The following is an 11,231-nucleotide window of genomic DNA, read 5'->3' as shown; positions in this document are numbered from 1 at the left end:
ATATAATATATATATATATAAATTGAATTTTGGGAAACTTTGACGGTGCTGCCAACTTTGGAAAAAGTCATTCCAATTTACTGTGTTGAGTTGGCATTGTACAAAAATGGGCAGCCATATTGGTCTAGAAATGTTAATTTATTTTTATTTTTATTTTTTTCCATGTGTGCAGGGTAACACATCGTACTAAATATGTAAGGTCATATCTACATGGGTTTGATTACAGAAACTAAAGTATTCTCTAAATAATGAAAAAAAGAATGAGATATGACTATAAGAGCAAGAAGCAATTTAAATATGTTCAGGGACCATTTTCATCTCCAGAATTAAGGATTATTTTAATGTTACATCATTGCCTTTTCTCTTTTACTTTCCTTTTCAGTTTTATTTTAGGGTTCCCTATTTTTAATGTTCATGCAGAGATTTCTTTAACTGAAATACCAAATAGTATCTGTGGTGCGAAAACTATAATAGTACACAGGATCCTAATGAGATAATTAATAATGTGAAATAGGAAGTAAAGGGCTAAAGGTGTAGGGAAAGTGAGAAGGGTGGGGGAAAGGTAATAAGGGAGAAGATAAAAATATGAGAAACTGAAAAAATGGCAATAAAGTGTTTGTAAATGGGGAGGGGAGGGGGGTGAAGGGAGGGCAGGGACAAGGGGGAAAAATGAGAATCAAGACCTATTATTCTGTAAAGGTACAGAATTCCAATGATGAATGTAACTGTATTGTATACCTAGATTATACCAATAAACTCAAATTAAAAAAAAAGAATGAGAAACTAGAGTCATTTATAGCTAAATGGATGCATATTGAGGCCATACTCTGAACTGAAATAAATAGGACACGTGTAAATACCGAATAGTTTCTCTGGTGTGAAAAACTAAAAGTGCAAATAAGGTTCAAATTGTATGTAGGAAGAAAAGGGCTAAAGGAGTAGGGGAAGTGGGAAGTGTAGGGGAGAGAAAAGAGAAAAAAAAATGAGAAAAAGACAAAATGAAAACAAAGTCTTTGTAAATAGAGAAGAGTGGAGGGTGTGAAGGAAGGGCAGGCATATGTGGAAAAAGTAAGATACATCATGTAAAAGTACAAGATCCCAATGATGAATGTAATTGCTGTATACCTAAAAAGTACTAATAAACCAATATTTTGATTGCCAATATGATGTCCATCTCCCTCAAATTTATCTATAAATTAATGCAATTGCAATTCAGTTACTGTGGGATTTATTTTGATTGGAAATTGACAAACATCCTAAAACTTATGTAGTTAAATAAATAGTTATATAAATGTAAAGGTACTAGAATAGTCTACACTCTCTCAAAAAATAAAATGAGATACTGGCCATCGTGGTGCACTCCTGTAACTCCTGCATTCTGGGAGATAGAGGCAGGAGAATGGCAAGTTGAGCCCAGCCTGGGCATCTTCACAACACACTGTCTCAAATATATCAAAAGGGGCTGGATATGTAACTCCATGCAGAGGTCCTAGTTTCAATCCACAATACTGAAAAAAGAAAGACAAATTACCAGACAATAGCAAAGCTGAAAGATTTCAAATTACCAAAATATTGCTATAAAAATTTCATTCAAACAAGGTGATATTGGCAGATAGATAGTAAACCAATGGTAGGGAAACATTTCAGAAATATTGCGCATCTAGTCACTGACTTTATGACAAGAGGTACCGATTTTAGTGAATAAAATATGGTCTTTAAGTAAATTGTGTTGGAGTAACTGGATATAAAGAAGGGGAAAGTCCTAAGACCTCTACCTCATATCATACACAAGCACTTATTTTGAGGTAGACAATAAACCTAATTATGAAATGTAAAACACCAAAACTCCTAGAACGGTAGTTCTTAAATGTGGTGCCAGAATCTCTGGGTTTTACTCAGACCCCTTCAGAGAGTCTGTGATGTCAGATTCAGATATATTTTTATAACCATACCATGATGTAATATGCATATACATTGTGTTGATATTTGCACTGATGGTACAAAAGCAATAGTGAGTAAAATTCTTGGTTCTTAAGCACAAATTGAAGCAGTATTGCCAGTACTGCACTATACTAATAGTCATTGTATTGTTAATAATCATAAACTTATAGTGAAAAAAAGCCAGTTCATGTTAGAATGTTCACTTGATGAAACAATAGAATTTATTACTTTTATCAAATCTTGACTATTAAGTGTATTTCCTTTTAGTATTATCTTTTTAACTATAATTTTTATTAGCCCATGTTTACAGTACATGATTGCATTCATCATGGGGAGTTGGTGCATGTGCATAACACATCTTAATTCCTTTTTCCTCCCTACACCTCCCTCAATCTCTTCACCCCCCTTTCCATTTGCAAAGGATATGTCTCTGTTTCCTGATAGCATTTATTTTGCTCTTTACCTATATTTTGGGTTTCTCTCATAAGAGAAATCATGTGATATTTAAGTTTGTGTGCCTGATTTATTCCACTTAACATCATGGTCTGGAGGTGCATGAATTTTCCTACCAATGATTCAAATGTATGCTTTATGGTGCAGTAGTACTCCATTGTGTGCAAGTACCATATTTTCTTTTTCTTTCATTGAGTTTATTGGTACATTCTAGGTATACAGTACAGGTACATTCATTATTGGTATCTTGTACCTTTACATGACAGGTCTTGGTTATTTTCTTTATCTATTCATCTGTTGACGGAAATGTAGGCTGATTCTAAGATTCGGCTATTATGGGTTTTGATGCTATAATGTAAGTATGCATGTATCATTGTAATATTCTTTTAATTCTTCTGTGAAGATATTTAGAAGGATAATAGCTGGGCTGAATGAAATTTCTATCTTTGGATTTTTAAAAATTTTTTTTTCAGCTTTAATTGAGTTTATTGGTACATTTTAGGTATACAGTACAGTTACATTCATTGTTAGGATCTTGTACCTCTACATGACAAGTCTTGATTCTCATTTTTTCCCCTTACTCCTGCCCTCCCTTCACCCCCTCCTCCCCTCCCCATCTACAAACAGTTTATTTCCATCTTTTCATTACTCACATTTTTTTCTTTTCCCTTATTACCCTTCCCCTACCCATCCCATCTTTCCTACACTTTTAGCTCCTTTCTTCCCATTTCTAAATATCAGTAATCTTATTAGGATCTTCTGTATTATTGCAGATTATTCACACCAGAGAAACTATTCGGTATTTACACATGTGTGACTTATTTATTTCACTTAGGAGTATATATTCAATATGTATCCTTTTTCCTATGAATGAATCTATTTTCTCGTTCTTTATGGCTGAGTAATATTCCATTTTATAGAAAAACCACATCTTCTTCATCCAGTTTCCAACGGATGGGCAAATGGGCTGTTTCCAAGATTTAGCTATTACAAACTGTGCTGCTATAAACATGGGTGAACATACTTCTCTGTATCTTTGGATTTTAAAGGCATCTTCCTACTGATTTTCATAGTGTTTGTATTAATTTTAATTCTCACCAACAATGTAGAAGCATTCCTTTTCTCCTTGCAGCCTCACCAGCATTTGTATTATTTGATTTCTTGATGAAAGCCATTCTCTCTGGGTCTTTTGATTTTTGACAGAGTCTCACTGAGTAGTTTGTAGTTCAGGCTGGCTTGAATTCACTATATAGCCCAGGCTGGCCTCAAACTCTTAGCAATACTGAGTGCTGGGATTACAGGAAGTGCCCCTACAACTATCTCTTTTTGGGATAAGATGGATCCTTAGTATTATTTTAATTTATATTTCTTTAATGGTTAATGGCCAGCTATGTTGAACTTCTTTTCATGTATTTATTGGCCATTTATAATTCTGAGAAGTGTGAATGGGTGATGTCCTAATATTCTTTATATTTTCTAGATATTAGCCCTCTGTCTGAGGAACAGCCAGCAAATAAATTTTCCCATTCTGTAAGTTGTCTCTTCACTCTGTTGGTTGTTTCTTTTGATGTGTTGTTTCTTTTAATTTGATAAGATCTCATTTGTTAATTCTTGATTTTATTTCTTGTGTAATAGTTCTGTTCAGAAAACCCTTGCTTATGCCTGTATTTTCAAGAGTTTTATCTATTTTATCTTCCACCAGATTAAGCATTTCTGTTTTAACATTTAGATCTTTGATCCACTTTGATTTTAATTTAGTACATGGTGAGAGATATGAGTCTAGATTCAGTGTTCTACTTGTGGATATCCAGGTTTTCCAGCACCATTTGTCAAAGAGGTTCTCTTTACACCAGGAAGTTTTTGGCCCCTTTGTCAGAGATCAAATAGCTGAATATTCATGGGGTTGTTTCTGCACCTTCTGTGTTGTTACATTGACAAACATAATTTTGTTTCTGCCAGTACCATGCTGTTTTTACACTAGAAATTTGAGATTGTGCTGCCTCCTGCTTTGCTCTTGTTGCCCAAGATTGCTTTTACTATTTTAAGTCTCTTCTATTTCCATATGAATTTTAGGATTGTTTTTCTCTAGTTTTGTGAGGAATGCTGTGAGTATTTTGATTTGGAATTGCTGTAAATCTGTATATCATTTTTGGAAGTATGGCCATTTTGACTATTTGTCTGTCTATCTAGGAACAGGGGATATCTTTCCATTTTCTAATGTCCTCTTTGATCTCTTTTTCAGAGTAGTAGAGTTTTCATCATACAGGCCTTTCACTTCCTTTGTTAGATTAATTCCTAAGACCTATATTTAATTTTTTCTTGGAACTATTAGTATTGTTTTCTTAATTTCTTGGTGAGTTCATCATTGGTTTACAGGAACATTATTGATTTTTGTGTGCTGACTTTGTGTCCTGCTACCTTGTTAAATTTGGTTTTAATTCTAGGAGTCTTTTGGTGGAATCTTTTGGGTCTCTATGTAAAGGATCATGTAATCTGTGAATAATGATAGTTTGACTTACTCCCTTTTTATATGTGTCACTTTTATTTCTTTCTCTTACCTGATAACCCTAGCTAAAGTTTTGAGCATATATTGAGGAGTGGTGATAGTGAACATTGCTGTCTTATTTGTGATTTTATAGGAAGAGCTTTCAATTTCCCCCCATTTAATGTAATGTTGGCAGTAGGTTTGTCATAAATGGCTTTTATTAGGTTGAGATAAAGTCCTAGATCTGTTTTATTTTCTCTCTCTCTCTCTCTCTTTTTTTTTTGGTATCGGGGATTGAACTTGGGCCCTTGTGCTTGCAAGGCAGGTAGTGGAACCACTGAGCCAAATGCCCGGGCCCCTAGATCTGTTTTCCTCTGGGTTTTTATCATTGGATTTTGTCAAAAGTCTTTTCTGTGTCTGTTGAGATGCTCATGTGACTTTTGTCCTTGCTGCTATTTATGTGATGTATTACATTTGTTGATTTATTTATTTTGAAACCATCCAGCATCCCTGGAATGAAGCCTACTTGATCATGATGTGATCTTTTTTTTTCTTTTATTGAGTTTATTGGTACATTTTAGGTATACAGTAAAATTATATTCATTATTGGGATCTTGTACCTTTACATGACAGGTCTTGGTTCTTATTTTTTTTCCCCTTGTCCATGCCCTCCCTTCACCCCCTCCTCCCTTCCCCATTTACAAACACTTTATTTCCATTTTTTCATTTTGTCATATTGTTTTCTTTTCCCTAATTACCTTTCCCCTACCCTTCCCATTTTCCCTACACCTTTAGACCTTTTCTTCCTATTTTACATGGTCAATTATATCATTAGGATCTTGTGTACTATTATAGTTTTTCACACCAGAGAAACTATTCAGTATTTACACATGTGTGACTTATTTATTTCACTTAGGAGTATATCCTCAATATGTATCTATTTTCCTATGATTGAATCCAATTTCTCATTCTTTATGGCTGAATAGTATTTCATTTTATAGAAAAACCACATCTTCTTTATCCAGTTTCCAACTGATGGGCAAATGGGCTGTTTCCAAGTTTTAGCTATTACAAACTGTGCTGCTATAAACATTGGTGCGCATATATCACTGTGGTATGATTCTTTTAATTCTTTTGGAAAAATACCCAGGAGAAGGATTGCTGGGTTAAATGGAACCTCTAGTCCCAGCTCTTTGAGGTATCTCCATATTACTTTCCATAGTGGTTGTACTAGTCTGCACTCCCACCAACAATGGAGAAGGGTTCCTTTCTCCCCGAAACCCCACCAAATTTTGTTATTGTGTGATTTCTTGATAGCAGCCATTCTTTGTGGGCTGAGGTGGAATCTCAGTGTTGTTTTCATCTTCATCTCTCGAATGACCAGTGATATAGAACATTTTTTCATATATTTACTTGCTGCTTTTACTTCTTTGTCTGAGAAATAAGAGATCAAAGAGGATATATGGAAAATAAAAAAATGGAAAGATATCCCCTGCTCCTGCATAGGGAGAATCAACATAGTGAAAATGGCCATACTACCAAAACTTCTATATGGATTCAATGCAATGCCAATTGAAATTCCAACACTATATTTCACAGAACTAGAAAAAAGAATCCAAAAATTCGTTTGGAACCATAAGAGACCTAGAATAGCAAAAGCCATCCTAAGCAACAGATACATAGCAGCGGTATAATGATTCCCAATTTGAAACTATACTACAAAGCTGCTGTGATAAAAACAGCATGGTACTGGCAAAGAAACAGATCTGAGGATCAGTGGAACAGATTGGAAGACACAAAAACAAATCCAAATGTGCTAAGCTATGTCATCTTTGACAAAGGAACTGACCATCCTTAGCGGAGGAAAGATAGCCTCTTTAATAAATGGTGTTGGAAAAACTGGATTTCAAAATGCCAAAGATTAAAACTGGACCCTTATCTTTCACCATGCACTAAATTACAATCTAAGTGGATTAAGGATCTAAAAATTAAAACAGAAACACTGAACTTGCTGGAAGATAAGTAAGGCAGAACTCTTGAAGACATTGACATAGGAAAAGACTTTATGAACAAATCCTCGGTAGCACGGGTACTAGCACAAAGAATCAACAAGTGGGATTTCATCTTATTAAAAAGCTTCTGTACTGCAAAAGAAACTATCACCAGAACTAAGAAACAACCTACAATGTGGGAAAAAGTTTTTACCAGCTTCTCCTCAGACAAAGAACTACTATCGAGAATATATAAAGAACGCAAAACAATCAGCGCCCCCATATATAAAGACCCAATTCAAAAATGGGCATCTGAAATGAACAGACATTTCTCAGACAAAGAAGTAAAAGCAGCATGTGTGATGTTTTTAATGATTTGTTGCATTGTCTGTCATTATTTTGTTCAGGATCTTTGCATTTATGCTCATTAAAGACATTGACCTGTAGTTTTCTTTTTAGTTGAGCCCTTGTCTGGTTTTGTAATCAAGGTAATGCTACCTTCCAGTACTCCTGAGTTTAGCACTACTTCTTCCCTTTCAGTTTCATTAAAAATTTTGTGGAATATTGATGTTAGATTTTCTTGATATTTATGTTCTTGTAGAATTAATGGTGAACCCATTGGATCCCAGGCTTTCTTAGTTGACATGTTGGGTTTTTTAAAAAATTACTATTACTGCCTCAATTTCATTGCATGGCACCACTGAGCTAAATCCCCAGCCCTATTCAGGGTTTTTATATCTTCTTGGTTCCATTTTGATAATTCATATGTGTCTGCAATCTGTCCATTTATTCTGATTTCTTCAATTTATTGGATATAGTTTTTCTAAGTAGTTCCTAATAATATGGATTTTGATGGTGTCTATTGTGATTTCACCTTTTTTATTGCATGGACATGGGGTCATTTCTTTCCTTTTTTTGGTAAGATTTGTTAATTTTTGTTTATTCTTTCAAAAAGCCAGATCTTGTATTTATTGATTATTTGTATTTTTTGTCTCAATTCATTAATTCCTGCTCTAATCTTTATAATTTGGTTAACTTGTTCTTGTCTTTCTAGGACCTTGAGGAGCATCATGCTGCTATTTATTTGAGCTTGTTCTGTTTTTCTGATGTGGGCATTCAAGGCTATAAATTTCTCTCTCAGGATTCCTTTCACTGTGTCCCAGAGGTTTTGGTACATTGTACTAGCATTGTTCAATTCTGGAAACTAATTTCTTGTATGAGTGTATTGTTCAACCTCCATGTGTTTGCATAATTTCTTTTGCCATTGATTTCTGGCATTGCACATTGATCTGATATTATCATGGGATAATTTTGATTCTTTCGTGTTTATTTAAGCATGCTTTGTGGAATATGTGGTATTTTTAAAAGTTTTTATTTTCATTAATGTGTGTTTGCAATACATAATGATTATATTCAGTGTGTGTAATTGGTACATATACATAACACATCTTAATTCTTTTTGTATCCCCTTCCTCTGCTGTATGTGATCTATTTTGGAAAGTTCCATGTGCTGCTGAGAAGAATGTGTATTTTGTTATTGTTGAGTGGAACACTGTAGATATGTATTAAGCCCATTTGTTCAAAAGTATGGTTCAATCTACTCTGATATTTGTTCATTTTTTTTGTCTAGTTGATCTATGAGTGGTATTGAGATACTGAGGTCTCCTACTATGATGGTGTTGATGTTTATCTGATCTTTTATGTCCAGTAGTGTTTGCTTTATGAAGGTGGTTGTGCCGTATCCAGTGCATATATATTTATAATTATTATTTCTTCCTGTTGCATTTTCTCTTAACCCAGTGATGGTGAACATTTTAGAGCTTTCAATGATACTAACAGCCCACTGTGGCATGTGTGCCATAGGTTTGCAACCACTCCCTTGACCAGCATGTAGTGACTGTGCTTTCTGATCAGTTTTGGCTTAAAGTCCAGTTTGACAATAGGATAGCTACTCCTGCTTGCTTTGGAGGTCCCATTGTATGGAATATTGTTTTACATTCTTTGATTTTTTAGTCAGTGAATTTTTTTGAATAAATGTGTTTCTTGTATACAGAATATTGTTGTGCTTTGCTTTTGAACCCATCTGCCAGTCTGCATCTTTTGACTGAGGAGTTGAGTCCATTCACATTGAGAGTTACTACAGAAAAACATTTACTTATTCCTGACATTGCATCACTTTTCTGTTGCTGATTTACTTTTTCCCCTTTCTGCTGAACTCCTCAACCAACTTGATGTATTCTTTTCAGTAAAGTTTTTGGAATCATTGGCTTTATTGTCTTTCTCTTGTATATCCTTGAGAACTTTTTGGACTGCTGGTTTTGTGGTCATGAATTTCTTAAGGTGCTCTTTGTTATGAAAAGACCTTATTTCTCTATCAATTTTGAAGGATAGTTTTGCAGGATGTATTAGTCTATGTTGGATGTTGTTTTCTCTTAGGACTGGAAACACTTCACACTCTCTTAGTGATGCATTGCTTTTCTTTACTGGCTTTTAAGATTCTGCCCTTTTGTTAGACTCCTGAGATTTTGATTATGATGTGTCATGGAGAAGTTCTTTCTTTTTTTTTTTTTTTTTGGTTTTTGAGACAGGGTCTCACTATGTAGTTGAGACTGATTGGAACTCACTATGTAGCCTAGGCTCATCTCGAACTCACAGCAATCCTCCTGCCACAGCCTCCTGAGTACTGGAATTATAGGCGTGCACCACCACACCAGGCCGAGAAGTTCTTTTCTTGATGGTGGCTATTTGGGGTTCTGTATTCCTCAGTTATCTGTATGTTGAATTTTTTTCTTCATAGTTGGAGAGTTTTCTGTTATTTCTGAAAACAGGTTTTTTTATGCTATTTTTGCTTTTTTCTGATTTTTACTAATTCTAAGTAACTTTTGATTAGTTTTTTTTTTTTCGCATCATCTAGCAGCTGTTGAATCTATTTTCCACATCCTCTTGTTGTTGTTGGGATATCTTTGAGTATATGGTCATCTGCGTCAGCCCTATTTTCTAGTTCTAACATTCTGTCCTCACATTGGTATGTTCTCACATTGGTCATACTTTCAGTAGTACTTTATATATCCTGGATTTCTGTTTGTTACTTTTTCTTAGACTCAATTCCTTACAGAAGTGGTCATTCATATTTTTGTATTCTATGTAGCTCAGCTAGCTTTTAGTTAGTGTCTTATATAATTAGTATCATTTTGTTTATTAAGTCCATTATCTGTTTAGTTATATCATCTGTGAGCATGCTGTGTTCCTTATTGATGTTTCTTTCTTTTCTTTTTTTTTTTATACAGGATCTCAGACTGTAATTCAGGATGGTCTTGAACTTAGTAGCCCAGGCTGGCCTCAAACTCATGGCAGTCCTTCTGTTTCTGCCTCTGCCTCCCAAGTGCTGGTATTACAGGTGTGCGCCACTATGCCCGGCTGTTTTTCTTTGGGGGGGGTCCTCTCTTTTTATTATCTTCATATAATTCAGCTGTTTGGCTTTTAATTTATTCTCCATAGATACCCCATGGATTAGCGTTGGTGGAGTTGGAAGTTTTTGGAGAGATTTTGTTGCATGTTTTCTCATGTTTCCTTTTTAATGTGCATGCTGGGGGTTACAGGTTGATTGTAGTGAAAAGAGTTTTTATGTTAGTATGGAGAACTGGCTCAGCTCCCAGTTTTCTCATTAAGAACTGTAGTATTGCTGATGATACAAAGACAAAGAAGATATTGACCTACAGTAAAAATCAATTAACCACAAAATCAGCAACATTAATAGAGTCAACAACAAAGTGGATGTTGGCATACCATAAGAACCATAAAAACTATCCTTAACAATAGAAAAGAGATTCATGACATACAGTATCTACTGAGTGCAATAACTATACCACCATTTAGCAATAGAAAGGACTTAAACAATAATAATATGTCAAATAAATTGCTAGAGATTAATAAAGCTTAATAGTAACACTACTAAGGATAGAGGTTGTGGGGAAGGAGAAAATGAATGAAGTAAAATTTTTAAAATGAAAGGAAGATGAGTAAAGTAAGATAAAGGATCTTATTAAGGACTAAAAGAAAATTAATAGAATTAGATAAAAGTGACAGAAAACACATAAAATATAGAAAACCAGCAATATAGGGAAGAAGAAAAAGAAACAAAAGAAAAAAAAATCCCACCCCTCAAAAAGAAAAAGAAATAAATATAATTTTTTTTCTTCTGTTTTTGAATGAGTTTCTTTACAGAATCTGCAATATTAGAATCCATGAGATATGGGGGTGGTGGGGTGAGTCACTACTAATATTTATTTTATTTATTTTATTTCTACTTATGTTATTGTGTGCACATGCTGAATTCTGCTTTGTCTTTAATGCTGGGAGTG

This window comes from Fukomys damarensis, unplaced genomic scaffold (genome assembly GCF_012274545.1).
Source record: "Fukomys damarensis isolate Sample0158 unplaced genomic scaffold, DMR_v1.0_HiC HiC_scaffold_24, whole genome shotgun sequence".
Lineage (NCBI taxonomy): Eukaryota > Metazoa > Chordata > Mammalia > Rodentia > Bathyergidae > Fukomys > Fukomys damarensis.
Note: the sequence above shows the minus strand (reverse complement) of the source record.